Source organism: Gorilla gorilla, chromosome 18 (genome assembly GCF_029281585.2).
Source record: "Gorilla gorilla gorilla isolate KB3781 chromosome 18, NHGRI_mGorGor1-v2.1_pri, whole genome shotgun sequence".
Lineage (NCBI taxonomy): Eukaryota > Metazoa > Chordata > Mammalia > Primates > Hominidae > Gorilla > Gorilla gorilla.
This window is the reverse complement of record NC_073242.2, coordinates 14,186,495-14,212,884: the sequence shown is the minus strand read 5'-3', so window position 1 is coordinate 14,212,884 and position 26,390 is coordinate 14,186,495. Positions and strand designations below refer to the sequence as shown.

Sequence of the window (26,390 nt, the reverse complement as noted above, 5' to 3'; positions counted from 1 at the left end):
ATTATACCTTCCGACCTATAATCACTCCCATTCCCAGAAGAGGAAACTGAGACAGGGGAGATTATGGACGAGCTCAGGAAGTTCATAAAAGGCCAGAGAAGGGGTTCTAGAGCAGGGAGCCCGGATTCCAAAACTCCTTAGGGAAGAGGAAGAAAAGGGGAGAAGAGGAGAGGAAAGAGAACGAGAGGGATGTGGAAACCTGCAGAGAAGGGAAGCCCCTTGCTCCCGGGAGCCTCCCTTTCTCCCTTTTCCCCCGGGCCCGTGCCACCGGCTCCGCCCCAAACTTGGCCACAGAGCCGCAGGGAGGCGGGCGGAGACGGTGGTAGGGGGGCGCCAGGGCGCTCCCAGCCTCGGCCTTTCCCTCCAGGGCCCCCTCCCTTCGCCGGCGGCCCCTCCCACTCGGCTCTCCCGGCTCCTGGCGTCACGGCCCGGGAGGCGGGATCGGGGAAGGAGGGGCCCCGCCGCCTAGAGGGTGGAGGGAGGGCGCGCAGTCCCAGCCCAGAGCTTCAAAACAGCCCGGCGGCCTCGCCTCGCACCCCCAGCCAGTCCGTCGATCCAGCCGCCAGCGCAGCCGCCAGCGCCGGGTGAGTTGTGGGCGCACCCAGGGCGCGGGGCGACATCGGGGGGGGGCCCTGGGATCGTGTACTCCCGGGCAGCAGGGACGCGACCCCTCCACTTACTGGACCGGGAGCAACCCCCGGAATTGGTGACAGTAACGGGAGGGCCGAGGTGCCACCCATGCCGCCGACCTCCGGTCTGCGCCACGCTCGCTCCGGCCCCAGAATTCCACTTCGCCATCCCGGGACAGCTTCCCACGCCTTTTGAGCCGAAGCAGGCGGGAAAAGTTTGGGGAGGAGTCAGGGCGCCTCCCCTCGCCCCGCCGGACTCACACCCGGGGCTCTTGGAGTCCAGGGAGATCCCCAGGTCGCGTGAGGGATTCCCGGGCAGCGTCCCCAGACTCGCCTCGCGGGCGGGACTGGTGCGCCAGGCCGGGCCAGCGGGTCCTCCTGGGCTGCGTACCCCTCTAGGCCCCCGCCGCTGCTCCGTCGCGCCCCCGAGCGGCGAGGAGCGACTTCTTGGGGGTCAGGAACGGTGGAGGAGCCGGGAGGCCCTGCTGGGATGACACCTCTCTCCCTGCCAACTCTAGTACGGCTTGGGGGGCTTTAAAGAGGCGAGACCACACCCATGGGTTCCAGAGGGAGGAGAGGCTGCAGCTCGTAGTGTGTATTCTACGCCCTCCCCAAATCCAGAGATCTGAGCACGCTCCAGGGAGGTCTTTTAGGTGAAGATGTGGGGCTGGACGTGGGGACTCCGAAGACACCACAGGGCAAAGCTCTCCCTCCAGGCCAGCTTCAGTTTTGGGGAAGGGAGCACTGCCCCTCCCAAGCTTTGAGGGTGTGTGTGTGTGTGTGTATGTGTGTGTGTGCACCTTGATCTTATAATTCAGCTGTGTCTAAGTAAGGGGCTTGGAGAGGGACTTAAGAAGCCTCCAGTTCAAATACAGTGTGATTCCACTTTTATGAGACACCTAGAATAGGCAAATTTTATAGACAGAAAGTAGAATGATGGTTGCCAGGGGCTGGGGGTACCTGGGAACCGGGAGTTACTGTTTAATGGGACAGAGTTTTTGTTGGGGAGGATGAAGAAGTTTTGGGTATACATAGTGGCAATGGTTACACAGTATTGTGAAGGTATTTAATGCCACTGAGTTGTGTGCTTATCATCGGTTAAAATGATGATTATGATGTTATGCATATTTTATCATAAACATTTTTTAAAGCTGCCTTTAGCCACCTCTGCACTCCAGTCTGAATCAGAGAGAAATCTAAGAACCGACACATTATTGCTGGGCACCTCTTCCTGGAATTCAGCCTTCAGTTAAGAAAGCTTAAAGAGGACGAGGAAGGGACGGGGTCCTGGTTTCCCAGGAGTCACACAAGGGGAAGGATGGCGACCTGAGCTGCTGGAGGTTTGCAGTTGGCTGGTGCTCGCCCTCCATCTCCATTTCTCCCTGGGAGCCTCATCCCTGAGCTGTTTCCAGCACACTCTCCTGTTGCAAGTGGGGAAACAGGCTAGAGATCTAAGTCGGTTTGCTCAAGGCCACTGAGCTGGTAAATGCAAAGAACTAGACCTTGAACCTCTATCTGCCTCCCAAGCCCTCCCCTTCTTTCCACCTGGAGATGCCCTGCTGGTTTGCAGGGAATGAGGGGAGACCCTTCTGGGGAAAACAGGGCGCGGATGCCCACGGGGGCCTTGGCAAATGCCAAGACCACAGCCCAGGGAGAGGCGTGGAGGTGGCAGGAAGGTGCAGAACCTGTTTTCCCACTGAGGGTTTTTGGATCTCACCACCTCCATCCCATGGGGAACCAGGGAGTCGAGTAGGAGGCAGAGGGCTGGCCACATAGCCTGGAGCCTCCTCTGCCCCTCAAGTGGAGAGATTGAGGTGCGCCTGAAATCCAGAGAATGTGTTTGTGTTGGAAACCACGGAGTCGACCAGCTGAGTGGGTGAGGGCAGGGCCAGGCGGAAGCGTCCCTGTGAGGAGGGTGAGGCTTGGGGCTGACACTGCCCCACCTCGGGCCGGAGGAGGGGGTGCACCCACTCTGGCTGACACCACCCCAGATTAGGGTCTAGCTAATGAGCGGCTAAAGGGCTTGGTGGCATTTTATTGTGGCTATGGAGCACATCCATTTAGCAAACCGTCCCTGCTTCTCCACCCCCACCACAGTAATGGCACTTAAATCCTTTCTTCCTGGAATGGAAGTGAATGTTTCACCTCAGTATCTTTTCTCTGCCTCTCACATAATATCTTCGTAGTAGGAGCTAAAACCACATGCATATGTGCACAGACTCCCCATTTTCCAGCAACGGGTAATTAACAGGGAGGATCAACCAGCCCATTTTTCACCCTAGGCATAGAGTGACACTCTCCTGCCCTCGCCTCTGCTATACAGCCTTCCAGGTCAGTGAGGGCACAGCAAAGGCCACTTCTTTGTCATAGTAAACTCCGCCAGATGGTACCAGGAAGGGAAGTCTGTCGAGATGAAAATATATAAATGTCCTTCCAGGCCAGATGGGCTGGCGCTGGACTGCTGGCTGCTTGGCGAGGTTTGTTTGGGAAGCAGAAGTCCAGCCTCCCTCCTTTTGCGGGGGGTGGGGGTCAGATAATTGTGGGGGGGGGGGTGGGGGGGGGTAACATGTGGCTGCTTCCCAGCTCTGTGGCCAAGTGGGGACTCTGACACGGGCTACAGGGGCTAAGGTGGGGACAGGGCAGGGCTCTCCAGCCACGGGAGTTCCAGAGGGGAGGCGGTGACGTTACTTACCCAAAGGTGGGGTGGGGCCCAGGCACTGGGATTAAGGGAGCAGATCTGTCCCAGAGGAGAGAGTTAAAGGCCAGCCTCGGGATGCCTGTGCAGGAGGGGTGTGTGTGTCGGGGTGTCTCAGGAGGGCAGGTGATTGGCGGCAGCAGCTGGAATGAAGGAAGAGGGCAGTTGGCATCATAGAAGGGATGGAGGCCTGACTCTTGGACGATGGCCTCAGCATGTGCAGGGAAGGAATGGGGATTGGTGTGGTGGTGACAGGCAGAGCAGTCTCTCCTTCTCACCCCAGGAGTGGTGAAGCCTGGCTCCCTGCAGAAGTTAGCCAAAGAATGCAATTTCAGCAGCACTGTGGCAGGAATCAGATGCATCTGGCTCTTGTTAGGGACAGGCCAGGGGGGAGTCTAAAAATATCAGAGGCAGAGCTGCCACCCAGCGAGAGAGTGCCGGGCTGGTAACCTGACACCTGAGCGGAGGCTGGTGGTGGTGATGAGGGCACCTGTCCTGCACGGCTCCAGAGGTACTCATGCTCCTTCAGGTGCCTGAAAGGGTGAGAGCTCACTGCATTCGGGACAGCCCTGGGCTAAGACTGGAGAATTTCAGGGCATAAGGACCTTAGAAGTCCCAGTATGACACTGACAGCTGGGGACACTCAGAGAGGTGGAGTGACTTGCCCAGGTCACACAGCAATTTGGCAGCCGACCCAGGACTAGATCTAGGCCACAGCTGAGGGGAGTTCAGTGGGATTCCAGGCCCAGGTCCCCAGGGCCTGGGACCCTTATAGCACGTCATCTGTGCAGGATGCTGGATTTCCGTGCTCCCGTGCTGATGGGACAATGGTGAGCAAGAGCTCCGCTCAGGCAGTAGGTCACTTCCCACTGAGCACTGGGTCGCTCCCGGGCAAAGCTGTTGAATCCTGGGAATGCTGGCCCATCTTGGGGCAGGATATAGGGAGGAAGGAGGCTGGAGGAGAACTGGCCAAATGAGTCCCTCCCTCCTTCCCGTGCAGAGACACTGTTGGTTTTGTTCATGCAGTATCTCCGGGGCTTAATGAGTAGTTGCTAAAGTGAATAATTGAATTCCTGGGGCCCTCATCTTCCTTGGCAAGCTGGGCTTCTGTTGATCTAAAAGGGACTGAGGATGAAGAAGAGACTTCTCCAGTTCCTGCTCTTTAGGGACAGGCTAGATGACATCAGCTTCTAGAAGCTTCCTGGAACTCTGGGTCCAGAGCTGAGGGAGGGGTCACCAGGGTGATATTTGACACCATGATTGTCCTGAGAAATCTAGGATGCAAAATCGCCATCACCATGCAGGATATACAGACAGACAAGCCAAGCGTCTCAGTGCAGACCGCTCATAGTCTAAGATCAAGCAAGTTTTTCCCAATAGCAAAGTCGTGCACTTTGAAGATTTCTCTTTTGATGACCTGATCACAAACTTCTCTGAACTGTCTTTCCTCAAAATGCAATGAATTTAAGAAATTTGCAGTGAATAAATAAGAACCAAAGTTTTTTGGTTGATCTTATGAATGTTTTCCAAAATGTGTTACCACTGGCGGCACACAAGATAATTCTCAAAGGCCCATGGCATAAAAACAGAAAAGAATAATTATGTCTTCTTCTTGATAGGTATTGGGGGAAAAAATGTAAGTAGCACACAAACCCATGGTTTCACAGATACTTCTGCTTGGGTTGAAACAATAGTTGATCCTGTAAACTTTAAAACATTTTAAGATACTCAAAGAATTTAGTTAATAAGCACAGTGGTCCTTGCTTTTGGCAAAAATCTGAGTACTAGAGTGCCTGCTTTTGGGGAGATGGTTTTATAAGAGGGGCTGGGATGGACGCGTCACACTTTTTGGAAACACGACTCATCCTGAAATATCTGAGAGCTCCCAGACCAAGCCCCTCTTTTGCAAAGAGGCCCCTATGTTCAGCTTCAGACCGAGACCTGCCACTTAGCTTCCAAGGGAGTCCCTTCATATTTAATGAGGGTCATGATTCCACTCTGATGACCTTTGCCAGTTGTCTGTGGATCAGAAGAGATGATATATTGATGCACATGGAAGTGGCTTGATTTGTTTGTGGTTTGCTTGAACCAAAGGAGGGCTGAGGGAGAGGCTGGCTTCCTCACTTTAATCTTGATGGGTTATTATTAAGCAACTCTGTGCAGTGAGCTGCTGCAGGCTTTGGCAATACAATGGGGAATTTTCCTGTCTTCAGAGGAGGTTATCATCTAGCGATGGGGGTGACAAGTCCAAGAATGCAAGCTCCTCACGCCTGTAATCCCAGCACTTTGGGAGGCCGAGGCAGGTGGATCACGAGGTCAGGAGATTGAGACCATCCTGGCTAACACGATGAAGCCCTGTCTCTACTAAAAATACAAAAAAATTAGCCCGGTGTGGTGGCAGGTGCCTGTAGTCCCAGCTACTTGGGAGGCTGAGGCAGGAAAATGGCGTGAACCCGGGAGGCGGAGCTTGCAGTGAGCCAAGATCACGCCACTGCACTCCAGCCTGGGTGACAGAGCGAGACTCTGTCTCAAAAAAAAAAAAAAAAAAAAAGAATGCAAGCTCCAGGACCAAGGCGACCAGATGTGGTTTCAGGGAAGCCCACCATAAGTGGTGTGCAAAGGTTTCCTTAAGCCTGTAGTGTTGGAGATGGGCTTGGGAGGATATTTCAAATTCCCCAAGCAGTGATGGTTCCAGAAAGGTCAGGCAACAAGGAACAGTGAGAGAGTAGGCAGAGGTTAGCTGGATGTGGTGGCACACACCTGTATTCCCAGCTACTCAGGAGGCTGAGGCGGGAGGATTGCTTGAGCCCAGGGCTTCGAGGCTGCCACTTCAAGTCTGCTGCCACTTTGAGGATGCAGTGAGCTATGATTGTTCCACGTACTCCAGCCTGGGAGACAGAGTGAAACCCATCTCTTAAATTAAAAAAAAATACATATATGGGCCAGGCACGGTGGCTCACGCCTATAATCCCAGCACTTTGGGAGGCTGAGGTGGGCGGATGGTGAGGTCAGGAGATCGAGACCATCCTGGCTAACATGGTGAAACCCTGTCTCTACTAAAAATACAAAAAATTAGCCGGCATGGTGGCACGCACCTGTAGTCCCAGCTACTTGGGAGGCTGAGGCAGGAGAATGGTGTGAACCCAGAGCTTGCAGTGAGCCGAGATTGTGCCACTGCACTCCAGCCTGGGTGGCAGAGCGAGACTCCATCTCAAAAAAAAAAAATGTATAATTTTTAAAAAGAAAAGGCAGAGATTGCGAGCAGGGACCCTGCTGGAGGAGCAGTGGGTTCCTGGTTTGTCTTCAGTGCTGAGTGTATGAAGGGAGGGAGATGGAGCAGGGAGGGATGAGGGGGGCCACAGTGTGAAGTGGGCTGCCCTTCCACATCCCCAAGAACCTGGCTAAGGAGGCAGGCGTGAGGATGCTCACGGAGCATTATTGGAATAGAATATCCAATGATAGGTAAGAAATAGAGAAAAGGAAAAGTGGAAGCAACCTAAATATCCATCAGCCATTTTGCAGAATATTTTACAGCAGTTAAAAAGAACAAGGGGCTGGGCGCGGTAGCTCAAGCCTCTAATCCCAGCATTTTGGGAGGCCAAGGCAGGCAGATCACTTGAGTTCAGGAGTTCAAGATCAGCCTGGCCAATATAGTGAAACCCCATCTCTACCAAAAATACAAAAATTAGTTGGGCGTGGTGGTGTGCACCTGTAATCCCAGCTACTTGGGAGGCTGAGGCACAAGAATCGCTTGAACCCAGGAGATGGGGGTGGCAGTGAGCCGAGATCATGCCACTGCACTCCAGCCTGGGCGACAGAGCCAGACTCTGTCTCAAAAAAAAAAAAAAAAAAAAAAGGTTTATCCATTGTACCCATATGGAAAGAGCTTTATGGCATTACTGAGTTTTAAAAAAGAACAACCAGGAGAAGTATATGTGGAAAAATGTATTATTCATATAAACATAAACAGAAATTCTTGTTGTATTTTCTGTGGCCTCACATGTTTATACGAGGAACAATGTCTGGAAGGAGACATCGGAGTAGGTCCATGTGGTTGTCTCTGATGGGATGGTAGGGAAGGAACTGGATTGAAAGGATACAATCTTATCTCAAGCCTTATCTATAACCAAGAGAGTATCTTCAGGAATTACTGACTTCAATAATAATGCCCTCATTTTCCCTGAGCTTGGTAAGCAATGGCGGTTGTGCAGGTGTGAGGATGGGGAGAGATGATGCCTTTGGCTGTGGGGGGTCAGAGACTCCATGGATGGACCAGTTAGGGACTGTTTTGAAAATCCAGAGACAAGGAAATGGTGACCAGTGTGAGCAGGTGTCATCCAGTCCACATGGAGCATCCCCCTTGGAACATCACACTGCAGATGCCAATGAACATAATGTGTTTCCAGTCTGGATGCTGTTCGTGGGGGTTAACCGTGGCCAGGTGTGGTGGCTCAGGCCTGTAATTTTAGAATTTTGGGAGGGTTAGGCAGGAGAATTGCTTGAGCACAGGAGTTTTGAGACCAGCCTGGGCAACATAATGAGACCCTGTCTCTACAAAAAAATAGCAAAATTAGCCAGGCATGGTGACACGCACCTGTAGCCCCAGCTGCTTTGAAGGCTGAGGTGGGAGGATCGCTTGAGTCCAGGAGTTTGAGGCTGCAGTGAGCTGAGATTGTGCCACTGCACCCTAGCCTGGGCGACAGAGCAAGACTCCATCTCTTAAAACAAAAACAAAAACAAAACAAAAAAAACCATGCTGACCACTCCGTTTCACTGTGAAGTGAAGGGTTCTGTTTCTCTCATAGAACTGATGGAGGAGAGGCTTTGGGGTCCCAGTTGTCTTATAGTGGACATTTGTCTTTGGAGTGGGGATGGGAGCTTCTCTAACTCATCACGGTTTTCCAGCCTTGAGGTCCTCATCCGTGCCAGAATGAGTGCTTAGTAACTGTGACATGAATAACATGGTGTCTGCTGAGGGGTGACAGGTGCATTCTGAAGACAGTAGGCGGATGCCAGTGGGATCAGAGAATTGGATTGCGGGGTGCTACAGGGGGGCTGTGTACAGACATGTGGAGGGTCGAGGGGGTGCTATTTGGAAACTAACTCCCAGGCTGTGACATTTATTCTGGAGATAATCCTTAATTCCTGAACTTGGGAGTTCTGTGACAGGTCATCTATCCTGATTTATTCCTCATGTGTTCATTCTAATATTTATTGGCTGCTTACTATGTGCCGGGTAGTGAACAAAAATGGACTCGGCCCCTGTAATGGAATTTATCTAGCAGTGGATGGAAGATCATCTACGGGAGGGTCAAGAGAAACCTAAATCTTTTTTTTTTTTTTTTGAGACAGGATCTCGCTGGGTCACCCAGGCTGGAGTGTAGTGGTGCAGTCACAGCTCACGGCAGCGCGAACACCTGGGCTCAAGTGATCCTCTGTCCTCAGCCTCCTGAGTAGCTGGGACCACAGGTGCACCCAGCTAATTTTTAAATTTTTTGTAGAGACTGGGGTCTCGCTTTGTCACCCAGGCAGCTCTCAAATTCCTGGCCTCAAGTGATCCTCCCTCGTCAGCCTCCCAAAGTGCTGGGATTACAGGCGTGAACCACTGTGCCCAGCTGCAACCTAAATCTTTTAAGGGTCTTTGCCCTTGTCTGTCTAGGGTACAGAAGAAAAATGAAAAATCCCCTCTTTCTCCTGCTCCCTCATTGACTTTTTTGAATATATTTAGATCATCAGGTGATATGATGTTTTGAGTAAAATGTGGCCAGGGAGCCTTGAGTCCTCTCTCTTATTAATGTGGAAAGTGTCTTGAAATTCAGATGGATGGTCATGAGCCCTAAAGCCCAGGGCCTAGAGCCCAGGAGAGGCTGACAGCAGTGGACCAGGCTGGTGTTTGAGCCAACAGTGGTGGCCTCTCGGTATACACCACCACCACCCATCACGGGCTTACAGTGGAAGCCTGGAGCGGTCCTCTGTCTCTTCATGCAAACCTTCAGTCCTTCTGGAATCCATCCCCTCTCTTCATCTCAGTGGCTTCCATCTTGGCCCAGACCGCTGCCATCTTTTGCCTTGACAATTGCACAAGCTCCATGACCTGTGTCCCCGCAGCCACTATGGCCTTGCAGTCCGTTTCCCATATGTATCCAGAAGGATCTGATAGAGACACAAAGCTGACCAAGTCACTCTTCCCCTGCCCCACTTAAAATTCTTCAGTAGTTTCAACTGCTCCTAAGCAAAAACCAGGCCTTACATGATCTGACTCAGAGGTCCCTGGCTGACTGCCCTTCAGAATCTCCTGGGGAATCTGGATAGAATGCTGATTTCCTGTCCCCACCTGAAAGTAATGATATCAGAATCTCTGGAGGCAGGGTCCAGGGCACAGGGGTTTAAGGTGCCCCCAGTGTGGTTGGTGGTGAGACGTACTGGTCTAACCCCTTCTCTGGACTCATCACTCTCCCCTGTTGCTTTCTACTCTAGCCCACTCTTTTTTCTTAGTTCCTGCAACTCTTTTTTTTTTTTTTTGAGATGGAATCTTGCTCTGTCACCAGGCTGGAGTGCAGTGGCGCGATCTCAGCTCACTGCAGCCGCCGACTCCCTGGTTCAAGCGATTCTCCTGCCTCAGCCTCCAAAGTAGCTGGGACTACAGGCACACACCACCATGCCCAGCTAATTTTTGTATTTTTAGTAGAGGCAGGGTTTCACCGTGTTGGCCAGGCTGGTTTCTATCTCTTGACCTCATGATCCACCTGCCTCAGCCTCCCAAAGTGCTGGGATTACAGGCATGAGCCACCGCACCCTGCCAGTTCCTGCAACTCTTAATCCTCTCTCACCACTGCTTCTACCTGCTCTTTCCCTCGCCCTTCTTCTTCTTCCACATTGCCTTCCTCTTTCTGTCCAGCTAATTCTTTATCCTTTAAGACCTTTAAGACTCATACCAGGCCAGGCATGGTGGCTCATGCCTATAATCTCAGCACTTTGGAAGGCCGAGGCAGGAGGATCGCTTCAGGCCAGGAGTTTGAGACCAGCCTGGGCAACATAGTGAGACCCCATCTCTACAAAAATAAAAAATAAAAATTAGCCAGCCAGATGTGGTAGCTCATGCCTGTAATCCCAGCACTTTGGGAGGCCGAGGTGGGTGGATCACTTGAGGTTAGGAGTTCGAGACCAGCCTGGCCAACGTAAAGAAACCCTGTTTCTACTAAAAATACAAAAATTAGCCAGGTGTGGTGGCACATGCCTGTAGTCCCAGCTACTCGGGAGGCTGAGGCAGGAGAATTGCTTGAATTCAAGAGGCAGAGGTGACAGTGAGTTGAGATCACGCCACTGCACTCAAGCTCTGGGTGACAGGGCAAGACTCTGTCTCAAAAATAAAATGAAATAAACATTAGCTGGGTGTGGTGGTGTGCACCTGTCGTCCTAGGTACTCCAGAGGCTAAGGTGGGAGGATTGCTTGAGGCTAGGAATTCAAGGCTACAGTGAGCTGTGATTGCACCACTGCACTCCAGCCTGGGTGACAGAGTGAGACTCTGTCTTTAAAAAAAAAAAAAAAAAAGCCACCATTTTTTCAGGGACACTTTCTAGCCCTAAGTTAAGTCAGGTTTTCTCCTCTGCCATTAGTTCTGATGGTATTTGTTTAAGCCCAGCAAGAGCTGGCAGGCACAGGGACCATCGCTTCCTATCTGATAGTTCAGCACGGCACCCCAGTAACCATCGCGATGTATCCCCAGCGTCTCAGCAGACCCAGGGGAGGAGTGGGAGAAGGGAGGCTTGGGTGAGCATTGAGGGGGAGGCTGCAAGGGCAGGGTTGGAAGCCCTGAGAAGTCACTAGGGTCAGGGCAGCTGCTCCCTCTCCCTCCTGCAGTTGGCTCTGTCTGGAGCCACATCAGGCCCGATGGCATGATCAGCATCCGTTTATACCAGTGTGACACGGGGTCACATTCTTCCCAGACCAGAGCCTGAGAGAGGCTTAATCATCGACACACCCAGAGTGGGGTCTGCATGCCCGCAGGCATTTGGAAATGACTCCTGTAGCATACAGGCGATGTTAAAGACTGTATTATGCTCGTGTTCATTTCGGTGTATTACTTAAATGTCCCTTGGCAAGTGATGCCGATTTTCCATTTACAGCGTAATGCATGTTTAAAAATGAATCGGGCTGGGTGTGGTGGCTCATGCCTGTAAACTCAGCACTTTGGGAGGTTGAGGTGAGAGGATCACTTGAGCCCAGGAGTTCAAGACCAGTTCAGGGAACATAGGGAGACCCCCATCTCTACAAAAAATAAAAAAATTACCCAGGTGTGGTGGCATGCACCTGTAGGAGGCTGAGGCAAAAGGATCACCTGAGCCCAGGAGGTCAAGGCTGCAGCAAGCTGTGATCATGCCACTGCATTCCAGCCTGGGCAGCAGGCGAGACCCTGTTTTAAAAACAAAAAACAAAACAGAATAAATATTTTAAAAATGAATCAATTTAAGCTTAATGTGTTTTAAGGAAAACTGTTGAATAGTGAGTAGAACAGGTGGTGCACCCACAGAAATGATCACAGTGGTGTGATTGACACTGAGGGCCCACCCAGGTCCCATTTGCTGGATCATGTACTCCTCACCTGCAGCTGTCATGAGTGCAGGCTTCAAATGAATTTCTTCTTGGTTTCACCCAAGAGTATACCTTAGAAAATTCCTAGCACAGCTGGGCACGGTGGCTCACACCTGTAATCCCAACCCTTTGGGAGGCCAAGGTGGGTGGATCACCTGAGGTCAGGAGTTCTAGACCAGCCTGGCCAACATGGCGAAACCCCATCTCTACTAAAAATACAAAAAATTAGCCGGGCGTGCTGGCAGGCGCATGTAATCCCAGCTACTCAGGAGGCTGAGGCAGAAGAATTGCTTGAACCCGGGAGGCAGAGGTTGCAGTGAGCCGACATTGCGCCACTGTACTCCAGCTTGGGTGACAAGAGTGAAATTCCATCTCAAAAAAAAAAAGAAAATCCTAGCACAAGAATCCACACCCCTCCCTTTGCTTCTAGGTAACTGGACCTAAGGCAGTGATGCTCAGGGAATGCAGCTTTAATCCGACTGTCCTCTTGGTCTCTGTCGGAGGAACTGTGGGCCCAGTGAGCAGGTGCCACTTGCCCCAGGTTACCCTGTGACACCCTGGCAGGGCCAGTTGGAGGAAACAAAAGATAAAGATGCACCAACGACTTTTCTTCACTCACTGGTGTGTTAGTGGGACCGGATTTGCCACTCTAGCAGCAGGGTCTTGGTGTTGGGAAAATAAGTCTGTTCTTTTTCCCAGGAGGCATCGTGAAAAAAGCATTTAGTTCTCTCTCTGGAACCAAGCAATCTGAGAGGCACCTGTGAATACACATGTAAATATATAATAATACATAAATATATACATATATAAAATACATATATTGGTGTATATGCTATACTTGACCTCAATTCACCAGGAACGTGAGGCAGCTGGTGCTTTGAATGTTTTCATTTAAGGACCAAGGGAGGTGGTTTGCAAACCTTGCTGTTGATTGGAATCACTGGGCATCTTTTAGCACCTATTGGTGGGGGCTGTCCCCAGAGGTTCTGATTTAATTGGTTTAGAGTAAAGCCCCAATGCTGTGCCCTTCTACTTCCTGCAGCCTGATTTTTCTGCAGCCCTGGTATTGCTGTAAATTGATCATGCCTAAGCCTTTGCTGTGTTTTCTGTGTCTATCTTCCTTTATTCTATAGCTCTGAGCTTCCTGAGGCAAGACGGTGGTGAAGGGTATGAGTGTTCCACTCCCAGCTCTGCCACTTACTGGGGGTGTGACCTTTGACAAGCTACCTAACCTCGCTACCCCTCCGTTTTCTCATCTATAAAATGGGGATTGCAATGAACCCAAGCAGACAATATTCTGGTGGAGACTATCTCCAATGCCTCAATTCTTCCATTTCCCCCTTGCTTTTGTGGTATTTCATGCTGCGCACAGCGGGAGTCCATGTACAACCCTGGGAGGATGTGAATCAAGGAGAGCTTTGGTTTGCTGTATGAGGGTGTTACGGCCCTGGCAGTCCTCTTTGGGGAAACCCAAGTCTCTCCACTTTGCCTTTTCCTCAGGGGGTCTTAGGGCTCCTAGAGAACCAGTGTCCCATCCTGCTAAAGCCCCACCTTGGACTTGACCCTCCACACCTGGCCTTACCTTGAGCTTCCTGGCCCTCCCTGGGCTGTGGAGCGAATGCCTGGCTCACCCACCCTGGTGTGTTCCAGAGCCTGGTCTGAGCCCCTGCTCCCCCTGCCCCAAGCATCCTCATTGTGTTTTTACCACAGTTTGCAAGCAGATCATGAGCCATGGAATTATTCATGCTCCCTGCCCTCAGAGGAGTCAGAGAGCTGGAGGCCGTGGGGCTGCCAAGGGGAAGAGAATGCTATATTGTCATCTCAAGGCTTGAGGCTTCTTGGCGAGACCTGGAGTGGGGAGGAGAACACTCTTGAAAACAGCATCCCTCACTCCACTGATAATGACTTAATATCTGCTGTGGGCCAGGCACTGTGCTGGGCACGGGGACAGAGCAGTGGTGAGACAGACATAAATCCCTGCCCGCTGGGAGCTTCCATTCCAGACAGCAAGACAGAAAAAAGAAGTGCACAGCGATACATAAGAAAATGGCAGATAATGTTTAGTGCTTCAAGAGCTGAAGGCAGGCAGATCACGTAGACCAGAAAAGTGGGGGAGGCTTCTCTGCTGACTTAGGAGTTGGGGCTGAATGAAGAGTAGAAGTCAGTTACACCAAGATCTAAGAACATTCCAGAAAGAGGGATACGCACATGCAAAGGTCCACTACTCTGAGGGGTGGGAGGTGAGCGTGGTTTGTTGGGGAGAAAGAAGGGGCACTGGTTTGAGGCATGAAACCAACCTGACAGTTTTTTTTTAGCTCTCTGTGAGGGCCGCCACCTTGTGGTCCATGTCTTTCTGTCCTCCCACAGTGCCTGCAAAGAGCCTCGCATGCTCTGTGTACTCAGCGAACACACTGATGGACAGGTAGTCACCTGTGAAAATGGTGACACACACGCCCCACCTGTGGGGGCATTCAGAGAAAAGGAGAACTGGCTTCCTGGTTGGAGACCACTGAAGACAGAACTGGAATCAATGGAAGAGAGATCCCTGTTTAATGCTGTTTTCTGCACAGTGGGATTCATGATGCTGGGGTGATTTTAGATGGCTCTGCCATCACATGACATTAAATCACTGGTGGGAAAGCGATTCCCTTTTCAGTTCTCTTTCAGTTCTTCTGATTCCATCAAGGGGGGAATCTTCGCTGAGGCTAAGGTGTTTAGTGCCTCTTTAACTCTAGTTTCCCCTCTTTAACTTAGAGCAGGTCTGCAGCTTAGTTCCTATGGCAGGCAATAGCCTTGAACCAGAATTTGTGAACTTTGGGGGCAGGGGGTATTTATTTTCACAATTAATTTCTATTTATGGCAAATGATGCTGATTTTCCATTCCCAGGGAGCCAAAAGATTTCTTTTTAAAATACATTTATTTATGTTAGAAAGTGGGTTGAGTTAAGGACAATTATGAAGGAAAATCTTTCAGCTGTACTCGAGAAGGTGGTAGACAAATGACTGAAGTTTGGGAACCCTTGTTCTGAAGCTTAGGGTCTGGTAATCAGATGTGGTCTTGGCAGTGGTGAGGTCCCCAGTCCCGGGGCATGTTCAGATGGAAACTGGATGCTAGAAAAATAATCCAGGCAGAGGCTGGGGGTGGGGTGTTCTCATGGTCACACCAGCGCCTTTCAGCTGAGACTGCATGAGTGCGTGATTCCCATTGTGTTGAGTCAGTTTCCCAGTTGCACAGCCGCACAATGTCATTGAGCAGATGTAATATCATCAGAAGCACTCCAATGGGACAGGCAAGGGGTTGGGAGGTTGTCTTTCTTTCCAGCATGGCCACCTCATAGCCCCCTAGGCATGCTAGTAGGGAAATGTTACTGTGGGATTCCAAGTGCATCGGAATGGGTTCCCATGGTGCTGGCTCAGCATCTGCCCCAGTGCTAAATTTTTCACGGTGATATCACTTCCTGTTGGATCCCTCCCCACCTTAAGTCCCTGGTTAAGGGGCTCAACCTTCCAGCTCTCAGATTGTTGAGTCCATATGGGCTGGGTACCCTGAGAGAGTGATGCTATATTAGGGTTCTGCAGAGAAACCAAAGGGGTGCATACATATTTAGAGAGAGAGTTTGTTTTAGGGAATTTGCTCATGGGATTATGGAGGCTGGCAAGTTCAAAATCTGCAGGGCGGGCCAGCAGGCTTGGAGATCCATGTATGAGCTGATGATGTAGTTCAAGTCTGAAGGTCATTTGCTGGCAGAATTCCTTCTTGTTCGGAGGAAGTCAGCCTTTTGTTCTACCAGGCCTTCAACTGATTGGATGAGGCATAGCTCGTTAGGGAGGGCAATCTGCTTGACTCAGAGTCCACTGATTCAAATGTGAATCTCATCCCAAAGCACCTTCACAGAAACACTGTGACCCAGACAAGTTGACGCATTAAGTGAACTATCTGAGATGCTTTCGTTGGACCAGACACATAGCATTAAGTAACACAGAATCCTTTTCAAATCACCCCCTTTTAAATTCTCTTTCACCTCTTCAAAGAGGAAATCTCAGTTTTGTGCGAATATGACTTTAAAACTTCCCAAACATGAGTGACATCCTGTTTTAGCAAAGAAATAGAAACCCAGCCTTGGACTTGAAGCTTTTGAGCAGCAAGAGCTTGGAGCTGGAATTTAATAACAATGTTTTGTTTTCATTGTGTTTATTTTTTCCAACACCTTCTATTTATGGCAGATGATGCTGACTTTCCATCTCAGTTGTGATATAAGGTTGCCTTTTATAAAAATATAAGTTTAAAAAGTGAGTAAGCTAAACAGGAATGGCAGATTTGGGGAAATGTCGACATAAGCGTTGCTGGGACAGTGCCTGAAATGTCTCCTACTTGTCCACATGCCCCGAGCTGCCTGTTTGCATTTCCTTCCCTCCTGGAGGCTGCCCTGGTGGTTTATTTCCATTTGGTGGCTTCCTTTCTGAGAATGGTGGTGGTGGATGGGAGGAGAGAACACTGGCTTTCTGGGGAAGAAAAAGGCCTGGGGGTATCTATTCTATGACAGATTCCTTGACTACGATGCTGGTGATGATTGATAATGAGGTAGGAGGTGGGACTGGGAGGTAGGGCCCACACATCAGACCACCAAACTAGCTAAAATAGGGACAGGGCAGAATTACCTTTTTTTTTTTGAGACAGAGTCTCACTCTGTCGCTGAGGCTGGAGTGCAGTGGCGCAATCTCAGCTCACTGCAACCTCCATCTCCCAGGTTCAAGCAATTCTCCTGCCTCAGCCTCCCAAGTAGCTGGGATTACAGGTGCCTGCCACCACACCCAGCTAATTTTTATATTTTTAGGAGAGACAGGGTTTCACCATGTTGGCCAGGCTGGTCTTGAACTCCTGACTTCAGGTGATCCACCCACCTCGACCTACCAAAATGTTGGGATTACAGGTGTGAGCCACTGTGCCTGGCCAGAAGTACCTTTCCATAAGACATGTCCACACAGAAGTGACTGCACCTTTCCATGGCAACTGCCTGATGCCTCACTTTTCCTAGAAATTTATGCATAACCCACTCCCTAATTTGCATATACTTAAAAGTGGTGAACTACCTCCAGGCATACTGCCTATGGGGTAGCCCTGCTCCCCAAGGAGCAGTCCCTCTGCTGCTGTTGTACACTGCCACTTCAAGAAAAGTTGCTAACACCACTGGTTCACCCTTGAATTCTTTCCTGGGTGAAGCCAAGAACCCTCCTGGGTGAAGCCCCAATTTGGGGGCTCACCTGCCCTGTGTCAGTAACACTTCATAGCATTTGCTACATGCCAGATGCTGTTCTAACTACTTTCACTTCATTATCTCCCAACAGTCCAGGGGGTAGGGATACCAATGTCATCCCCACTTTAGAGTGGACAAATAGGGACACTGAGTGGTTGTTAGTCTACAGTCCAGTCAGTCTGGCTCAAGTCTGTGCTCTTACCTCATTTCACTCAAATTACTTCCTGCTCATCTTCTACCCTGTGACCCCTTCCTATGTTAACTTCCAGGTTAACCAGGTGGGGCCCTGGTTTCCTAGTCTTGAGACTCCTTGGGCCTGGCTGAGTTGTCGACAGTGATGTACAGTTTTTAACTCGCCAGCAAAGATCCATCTATAAAAATGATAGGTCTTGTCACTTATGAAAGAGGAAAAAGTAGCTGGGTGCAGTGGCTCATGCCTATAGTCCCAGCACTTTGGGAGACCAAGGCGGGTGGATCATTTGAGGTCAGGAGTTTGAGTACAGCCTGGCCAACATGGTGAAACCCCATCTCTACTGAAAATACAAAAATTAGCTGGATGTGGTGGTGCGTGCCTGTAGTTCCAGCTACTTGGGAGACTGAGGCAGGAGAATCACTTGAATGCAGGAGACAGAGGTTGCAGTGAGCTGAGATCGTGCCACTGCACTCCAGCCTAGGTGACAGAGTGAGACTCCATTTCAAAATAATAATAATAATAGTAATAATAATAATAATAATAATAATAATAATAATAAAGAGGAAAAGCTGTTAAACCAAGAGTGACTGATGGGCCTGGGGATTACTTGAAAGTCACCAAGACAAGGTGCTCTGTGAAGGAAAGAATATTCCTAAACCAATGGGTGTGAGGCTGGGGAACACCCTGCATTTGACACCTGCCTCACCCCGAGCAACGTAATCCACATCAACCTCACTCTCATGCTGACATGCTGTGTGCCTGTAGGTATATCATTAACCCTCTCTGGGCTGCAGTGTGGTTTTACTGGGTAGCATAATTATAGGAGCTCCTTGGATGACAGCAGCCAGCAGTGAGCTCTTTAATTGACAGGGTCAGGCAGCAGTCATTAGCAGGATGGCAGTTATTAGCTGCTCTGTGAAAGCTGCACAAACTAGCCAACATTTAACAAGTACTTGCTGAGCAACCTTGGGCACTGGGGAAGGTCAGTGAGTCATGGTTTCTGTACTTGAGGAACTCTAAATCTAATACAGCAGTATCTCCACTGTATCAGTTAGCTCTTGCTGGGTAACAAACCACCCCAGAATGTAATGGCTTAAAATAGAAAACACTGATTTTGTTCATGATTCTGTAGGTGGGGAATTTGGGCTGAGCTCAGGTGGGTGGTTTTTCTGATTTCAGCTGGGCTCATTCATGTGTCTGTGGTCAGCTAGTGGGTCAGCTGGGGGCTGGCTGGTCTAGGGTATCCTTCACTGGTAAACCTTGTCTGTCTTCCAAGTGGTATCTTATCTTCCAGCAGGCCAGCCTGGGCTTGTTCACACAGTTACTGGGCAGAGAGAGAGAGAGAGTGGACATGCATGAGGCTTCTTGAGGCTTTGGCCCAGAATTGGCACAATGTCACACTTCTGCCACCTTTTATTGATTAAAAAATCACAAGGCCAGCTGGGCATCAGCAGGTGGAGAAATAGATTGAATTGTACCTCTTGATGGGAGGATTTGATCTGCTAAAATTTTGTTTAATTTTTTTTTCACTCATGCACATGTGGGATATTGGTCTGTCTTTCCTTTCTTGTGTAATGTCTTTGTCTGGTTTTGGAATCAAGGCAATGCTGGCCTCACAGAATGAGTTGGGGTGTCCCCTTCTCTTCAATTTCCTGGAACAGTTTGTTTAGAATTGGTATTATTCTTCCTTAAGTGTTTGGCAGAATTCACCCATGAAGCCATCTGGGCCTGGAGTTTCCTCTATGAGAAGAGACTCCAGGCCCTGGATAAACCCTTTTTTTCTCCTTTTATTGCCAGATTTTAAAGAAAAGTCTAGCTTCAGTTTTTACTTGTTATTAGCCCTTTAGCTCCTTGAAATCTGGCTTCTTTAGTCATTCATTCAACACATATTCACTGAGCACCATCTATAAGGAAGACGTGTTCTAAGTGCTGTGAATACTGTCCTGCAAAAACATGCCAGGCACCTGACACTGTAGCAGGCAGATATGTAATATCCAAGTAAACAACTACAAGGCAACATCAGGCCCTGAGAGATGCTACAGGAAGAAAAATGAAGGGCTTTAGTTCACTTCCCTAAAACTGTGGTTGCCAATTCTGCCAATGGACTAATTCTCCCTCCTTGTCCCATTTTTCTAGTCTTTTCCCTCTTGGCTTCTGGGTCCCACCATGTGCTCTTGGTTGCCCTCCCACCTCTGTGCCCACTCCTCCGTCTCCTTCCCTGGCCTTCTCTCTTCCATCCTTTCTTCTCCCTTAATGCTTTCTCCCTGAGCAGGATTTCTCATCTACCAGTGGCTTTGTCTGCCACCTGTGTACCCATGACACCAGGATTCCTGGTTCTAGCCCGTTTTCTCCTGAGTGACAGTCCTGACTGTATTTCCAACTACCTGAACGCATTTCTACCATGTCACCAATTTCTAAAACCAAATGAACTGTTTCCCTCATCCTTCAAACATGCTACTTCTGCTTCCCGTCCCAGTGCAGATCATGGCACTAGAATCACGTGCCCCGTTCCCCAGCCCATCATCAAGTCCTGTTGCTTCTGCTTCTGGAAGCTCTCTTGGCTCCCTCCCTTCTGTCCACCCCTCTGTTCCCAACTCATTTGAGACCCTCATCATTTCTCAACAGGGCTGCTCCAACAGCTTCCCCACATTTGCCTCCTGCTACTCCATCCTTCTGACTGTGGAATGGTTTTCTTCTAGAAGCAGATCATGCCTTTTCTGCTTACAAAGCTTCCCCAGCCCCCTTGGCCTCCAGGATAACATTTGCTCTCCTTTGTGTGGTCTCCAAGGCCCTTAAGCTTCTTGGTCAGTGGAGAGTCCTGGTCCATCTTGGGGCCCAGCCCGGCACGTGCTCTCCTAAGTGTGCCACTCTGCACTGTGGGGCGTCCCGAACTCCTTGCCTGTGACACCCTCTCCCCACCACTCCGCCCATCCTTAGAGACCCAGCTCAGGTGTCGCATCTTCCATGAAGCTTCTGATGCTGCTCCCACCCCAACACAGGGCCAATCACACCACAAGTGTCTCCCATCACGTGCCATCACGTCATGTCCGTCCGTTTACACACCCTTGCCCTTTAGGGACCCGGCAGCCCCAGGGCACACAGAGCATGCCTTACTCATGCCCAGTACATAGCAGGTGCTCAATAAATGCTGGGTGAATAACTGCTTCATTTTTAAAGAACGGGCAATTGGACAGTGATCGGAAGCCTGGGATTAGAGCCCTGGCTCTGCCACCTGCAAATTGGATGATGTGAACAAACTCCTTAACTTTGATTTCTCACCCACAAAGTGGATCACAGTCCTTGCCTGTCCTTCTGACAGGACTGTCCCCTCACTGACAGGTACTACCCTGTGTGCAGCAGTGGGAAGAGCCGTCAGCCTGGAGGACTCGGGGATGACCTGTGTTCTCTGCTTCCCTTGTCCCCAGTGTGCTTTGCACAGCATGTTCCCAGGATGTGGGACCTGGAGGAATAACTTAGCAGTGGCCAGCATCTGAAGCTACGTGTGTGAGCCTAGGACTTTCGCTAGATCCCTGATCAGCTCTTAAAGTAACAGGACCCCAAAAGGGAAGGGAAATCCAGATTTAAGTGGGCTAGATAATGGTTTCTCTGGTGCCACGCTGCTTGGGTTCAGATGCCAGCTCCAGCTTTTACTAGCTGTGTGACATTGGGGAAGTTGTCTAACCTCTCTGGGCCTTATTTTCTTTACCTGTAAAACAAGGCTGCTGGGCACGGTGGCTCACGCCTGTAATCCCAGCACTTTGGGAGGCTGAGGCAGGCAGATCACATGAGGTCAGGAGTTCAAGACCAGCCTGGCCAACATGGTGACACTCCGTCTTTACTAAAAATACAAAAACTAGCCAGGCTTGGTGGCAGGTGCCTGTAATCCCAGCTACTTGGGAGGCTGAGGCAGGAGAATTGCTTGAACCTGGAAGATGGAGGTTACAGTGAGCTGAGATCGCACCATGGCACTCTAGCCTGGGCAACACAGCGAGACTCTGTCTCAAAAAAATAAAAATAAAGCAAGGCTAATTTAAAAACCTTCATCAGAGTTGGTGAGTAATGAATAAATTAATCCAGGCAAAAGGGCTTCGAACAGTGCCTGGGACACACTAGACAACTAATGTTGGCTATCATTATTGTTGAAATTGTGGTTGTTATTATTCCAAGAGGTTGGAAGACCCAGGGCTGCACAGACAGAATGATCCTCAGTGGCTTCTGCCCTGGGGCACTGCCAAATTCCAGTGTCCCGCCTGTTGCCATTTCCGGAGAGAGCCAAATGCTGACTTTGTGCCCAGAGCTCCAGCCACAGTGAGCATGGAGCTGGGCGGCCCAGGGTAAATGGGCTTCCTCCTTCCCCATGGCATCTCAGACGCCTGAATACTCCTGGCTGGCTGGTGTCCAGATACTAGGGCAGGAGGCTGGGCTGACCTCTGCCTTCCTGAAAACAGAGGCCAAAGCCACCGTCCCCTCGGAGTGCTCTGGGCAGTGGGAGGGGCCTGGGTTCTGGCCAGCCTGAGGTTGAACCACCAGCCCCGGAGCAGGCCTGGGAGTCCTTGCAGGGTGGCCTGGGTGACTGCTCACCAGCCCGGCCCTCCCCAGGGTTCTGGGCCAGAGCCTCCCTGGCCTTTGGAGCAGGAGCTGTGGGTGGAACACGTCTGAATTGGGAGATTGCCTCGGACCTCCAGACGCCAAACATCTCAGGTCTGTATTGAAAGCTTCCACACCTCGGGATTGTCCTCTTGCCTACAGTTCCGGGAAAAGGCTCCAACTCAGACTGGGAATCGGCTGTGGTTTAAATAGTAGGAGGAACTCCCGAGGGTGGGAATGGAGTTGGGCGGACGCAGCGGTCATCTTAACAGCACGTTCTCCCTCCGCGGGAAGCCAGCTGGGCTCTCTGACTCTTGTTCCCTGGCACGTAAGGGAGCATGTGCCAAAGTGACTTCCTTTGGCAACAGCAAGCAGGGGATGGGGCTCACGGGTGGAGATTCGTGGTTATTATGAAGAAGAGGACAGCAGTGGACCCTTACCCTGTCCGTGGGCAGATCCCACAGACTTTTATTTATTCACGAGAACCTCATGGTGACTTTCCACGAGCAACAGCAAACCAAATGTTGCTTCTGGAAGAGGGAGGGCCAGTGAGCCTCCAGAAGGTTGTTTGTGTTTCTCCACACCCAGAGCTAGACGTGCGACACACACATACACACGCGTGCGTACGCACAGACACACACACACACACACACACACTTTAAGCAAACATTGGACTAAGGCATAGCTGGACGGCACCTCTACTTAGGAAACAGCGAGGAGATGTCAATTCTCTTTGTTATCTGGGGTCAGGATGGACATTTCTGGGAGCACTATCCTTCTTCCTGTCAAACTGTAGAACTTGAAACTCCAGCTGGGCACCCTGGCTCATGCCTGTGATCCCAGCACTTTGGGAGGCCAAGGTGGGAGGATGGCTTGAGGCCAGGAGTTTGAGACCAGCCTGGGCAACACAGCAAGACTCCATTTCTACAAAAAATAAAATTAGGCGGGCATGGTGGTGCACAGCTGTAGTCCCAGCTACTGGGGAGGCTGAGGCAGGAGGATCGCTTGAGCCCAAGAGTTCAAGGTTGCCGTGAGCAATGTTTGAGCCACTGCACTCCAGCCTGGGCAACAGAGAGAGATCCTGTTTAAAAAAAAACAAAAAAACAAAACTTGAAACTCACTGAGCCACAAATGTTCCACTTTGTGTGCAGAATTTCCGTAACGCCACCCACAGTTCCCAGTGTCTCACCCCTTTCTCCTCCCTCTTGTTCCTCCTCCACAGCCCCACTCTCTCCAGTTCTGATGCCCGGAGGTTTCTTGTTGCTGCTTGAAAAACCCATTTGCTGTTCTTCTACCCTGGTTATGGGTTCTTTTTCCTTTAAAAAGAAACTTATGTCTGAAGTTGTAATTTCCTGTGTTCTATATTATTTTATGTGATTATTTTTATGGGTATTTCACAGAATGGGGAGTATTCAGGCCTTGAATCTGAAGACAGCTCACCATGGTACCTACAATGCATCGAATCAAGGTTGGGGCATCCAGGCCATTTAGTGTACACAGTGAGATCCACCTCACTGAGTTTCTGGATACTCAGAAAAAGTGATTCATTTAGAAGTTAATTTTGAAAAGAAAATTGAACCCATTCTACCACATATGCTTAGTTCCTTTTAGATATCAAGGAAAAACTTTATCCATAATCCAAACCAGTCTCAAAGTTAGATCAAAAAAGACAGCAAGCGCTTCAGCTTGGCCGGTGAGCTAACAGGATGAAAAATGCAGCCAACCGTATGCAGCCTAAAGCATGGGGTTTTTTTGTTTGTTTTCTGGGTTTTTTTTTGAGATGGAGTCTCACTCTGTCACCCAGGCTGGAGTGCAGTGGTGGGATCTCGGCTCAATGCAACCTCCACCTCCCGGGTTCAGGTGATTCTCATGCCTCAGCCTCCCAAGTAACTGGGACGATAGGCATCTGCCACCGTGCCTGGACAATATTTGTATTTTTAGTAGAGACAGCGTTTTGCCATGTTGGCCAGGCTGGTCTCGAACTCCTGGCCTCAAGCGATCCGCCCGCCTCAGCCTCCCAAAGTGCTGGGATTATAGCCATGAGCCACTGCACCCAGCCTAAAGCACGATTCTTTTTCAGGCCCTCTCTTAATTAGCCCAGTCATCCCTCAACCTTAGCGAATGGGCCAGTGCAGAGAGAGGTTACCTTCACAGATTCCCCCTGCCTGGTACAAAGCTCAGTGGACACAAAGATGATTTGATACTGCCTTGTGCCCTCTCCGCTGATCTTAATTAGGCTGCTGCATGGTTTTCACCAGGCCCTAAGCATGTGAGAGGAAAGAGAGTCGTAGAAAAATGCCCTGTATTTGGAACTGGAAAACTAGTGAGTTCCAGTCCTGTGAATTTTGGCAAATCACCCAGAGCCATTAGGACCCTCGGTTTCTCATCTGTAAAATGGGGATAATGATACCTTGCTCTGCCAGCATGAAAACAGGACATGAAAATCCTGTGCAGGATGTGCTGTGTAAGCTGAAGCTTGACCTTTAGTCATGAGGAGTCTCGTTTTCATGTGGCATGACCCCTGTGGGCACCCCTTCCCCAGGGATCTGCCTTATTGCCTACTTATCTTGGGGTTATGTTGAACCCCTGTGTCCTGCCCACAGTTAGAAGTGAATTTGCTATCTTCCCTGAAAAGTGCCACACATGGATTGCTTGTCCTACTTGTCCTGTGACAGCAGCAGTTGCTGAGGCTGCACCTGGCAGGCAGCAGGGAAAGGCAGAGTCAGGAGAGAGACTGGCTGGAGAATGTGCACTGCAAAGAATCAGGCCAACCACAGGCTTGTAACCAAAACCATACATTTGTTGCGTTTGGGGTTCTGCAACAGAAGACTTGAAATGATTTAAAAAAAAATTGGAAGGAACTGAAGCAATATGGAAAATAGATGGAACCACAGACAAGAAGGAAGGAAAGATGGAAGGAAGAAAAGGAAGGAAACTGGAAATGCTAGGGGAAAAGGAGTTTTTCAAGGAAAAGTGCAATCATAGTATACTATTTGGCTCTATAGAGTACAATATTTATATAGCAATCATGTAAATGACAATTATTGATCTAAATGTAGACTGTATTGAGATGATGGAAGGAAGGAGATGGGGTGCAAATGATGGTGAAAAAGAGACACTTTTCCCTAAGCAGGAAGTTAATAATTAAGTTAACCAAGAAATAGAAGTGCATGAGTATTGTTTGGAAATATGGAGACGGGAAGAAGAGTAGAAACAGCTGAAAAGATTAAAAGTGATTGCTTTGGCGAGGTGTCGTGGCTCATGCCTATAATCCCAGCACTTTGGGAGGCCGAGGCAGGCGGATCACCTGAGATTGGGAGTTCAAGACCAGCCTGACTAACATGGAGAAACCCCATCTCTACTAAAAATATAGAATTAGCCAGGCGTGGTGGTGCATGCCTGTAATCCCAGCTACTTGGGAGGCTGAGGCATGAGAATTGCTTGGACTCAGGAGGCAGAGGTTGTGGTGAGCCGAGATCGCTCCATTGTACTCCAGCCTGGGAAAAAAAACAAAACTCCATCTCAAAAAAAAAAAAAAAAAAAAAAAGTGACTGCTTCCACGTTGTAGGACAGGGGTACGACAGAAGACTGTTTTTCACCGTATGCCTTTTGGTTCTGTTATCTTCTTTTAAAAATCATCATTTTATGTAGATGAAAACATTTTTAAAAGAGAAGTTCTGCAAATCATAGGACTTTGATTTCTACACAGAAACTTGAACACTTCATCTAGTGCAGTCTCCTCCCTTCAGGTGGGTAAGCGCCCAAACTCAGGTGGCCTTTTAGAATGTTCTGCTTGGCCCCTAAAGAAATTGAAGAAGGAAAAAAGTAGTTTGCATTCCACAGCGAAAGTTATGCTTCAAAGTGGCAGAGGCTTTTGGGGAACATCACTGACTCTTGAAAGACTGTCTTGGGCATTCTGAGGAGTCTCCCACTGAGATAGGGTGATTGGAGTAGTAGCCAGGAGACCCTGGTCTAGTCCTGACCTTGTTCCTGCTTTGCTGTGAGATGGAGCAAGTCTTGGCCCTCCTTCGTTTCTGTTAATACCTCTGGACAATAGGGCTTTGAGTTTTCCAAGGGCCTTTACAGCTCTACATTTCTAGAACTGGACAATGATAGCAAATAGCTGTCAGAGGGGGAGAGACAATAAACAACTGAACGAATAAGATGCTTTCAGACCATGCAATCCTCCAAAGAAAATAAACTAGGGGGATGGGCTAGATTATGCTGGAGGGGCCGTGGTTACTTTACACGGTATGCTCAGGGGTGCTTTTCTGGGGAGACGATGTTTGAATTAAGACCTAGACAATGCCAGAGAGCCAGCTGAGGGTGAAACGGAGAGACCGCTCCAGGGAACCGTGTTCAGGGGAACCGAGACAAGACTAGTTCCCCTAAAGCAGCAGAGCACTGAAGCATGCAGGCACAAGGGCAGGCATAGGGG

General features: G+C 49.9%; 1 protein-coding gene across 2 annotated transcripts in view; it reads left to right on the top strand.

The window, feature by feature from the left end:
• The first annotated feature begins 298 nt into the window (after window positions 1-298).
• The window catches only part of EMP2 (epithelial membrane protein 2), a 52,220-nt gene continuing 26,128 nt past the window's right edge, over window positions 299-26,390 (top strand). Inside the window, exon 1 of one of the 2 annotated variants that reach the window (XM_019012739.4) lies at window positions 299-584. The gene's annotated coding sequence lies outside the window, so the exon portion shown is untranslated. Of the gene's footprint in view, window positions 585-21,657; window positions 22,067-26,390 lie in introns of those variants that run through there. The other variant, XM_004057192.4, reaches the window with a different exon arrangement.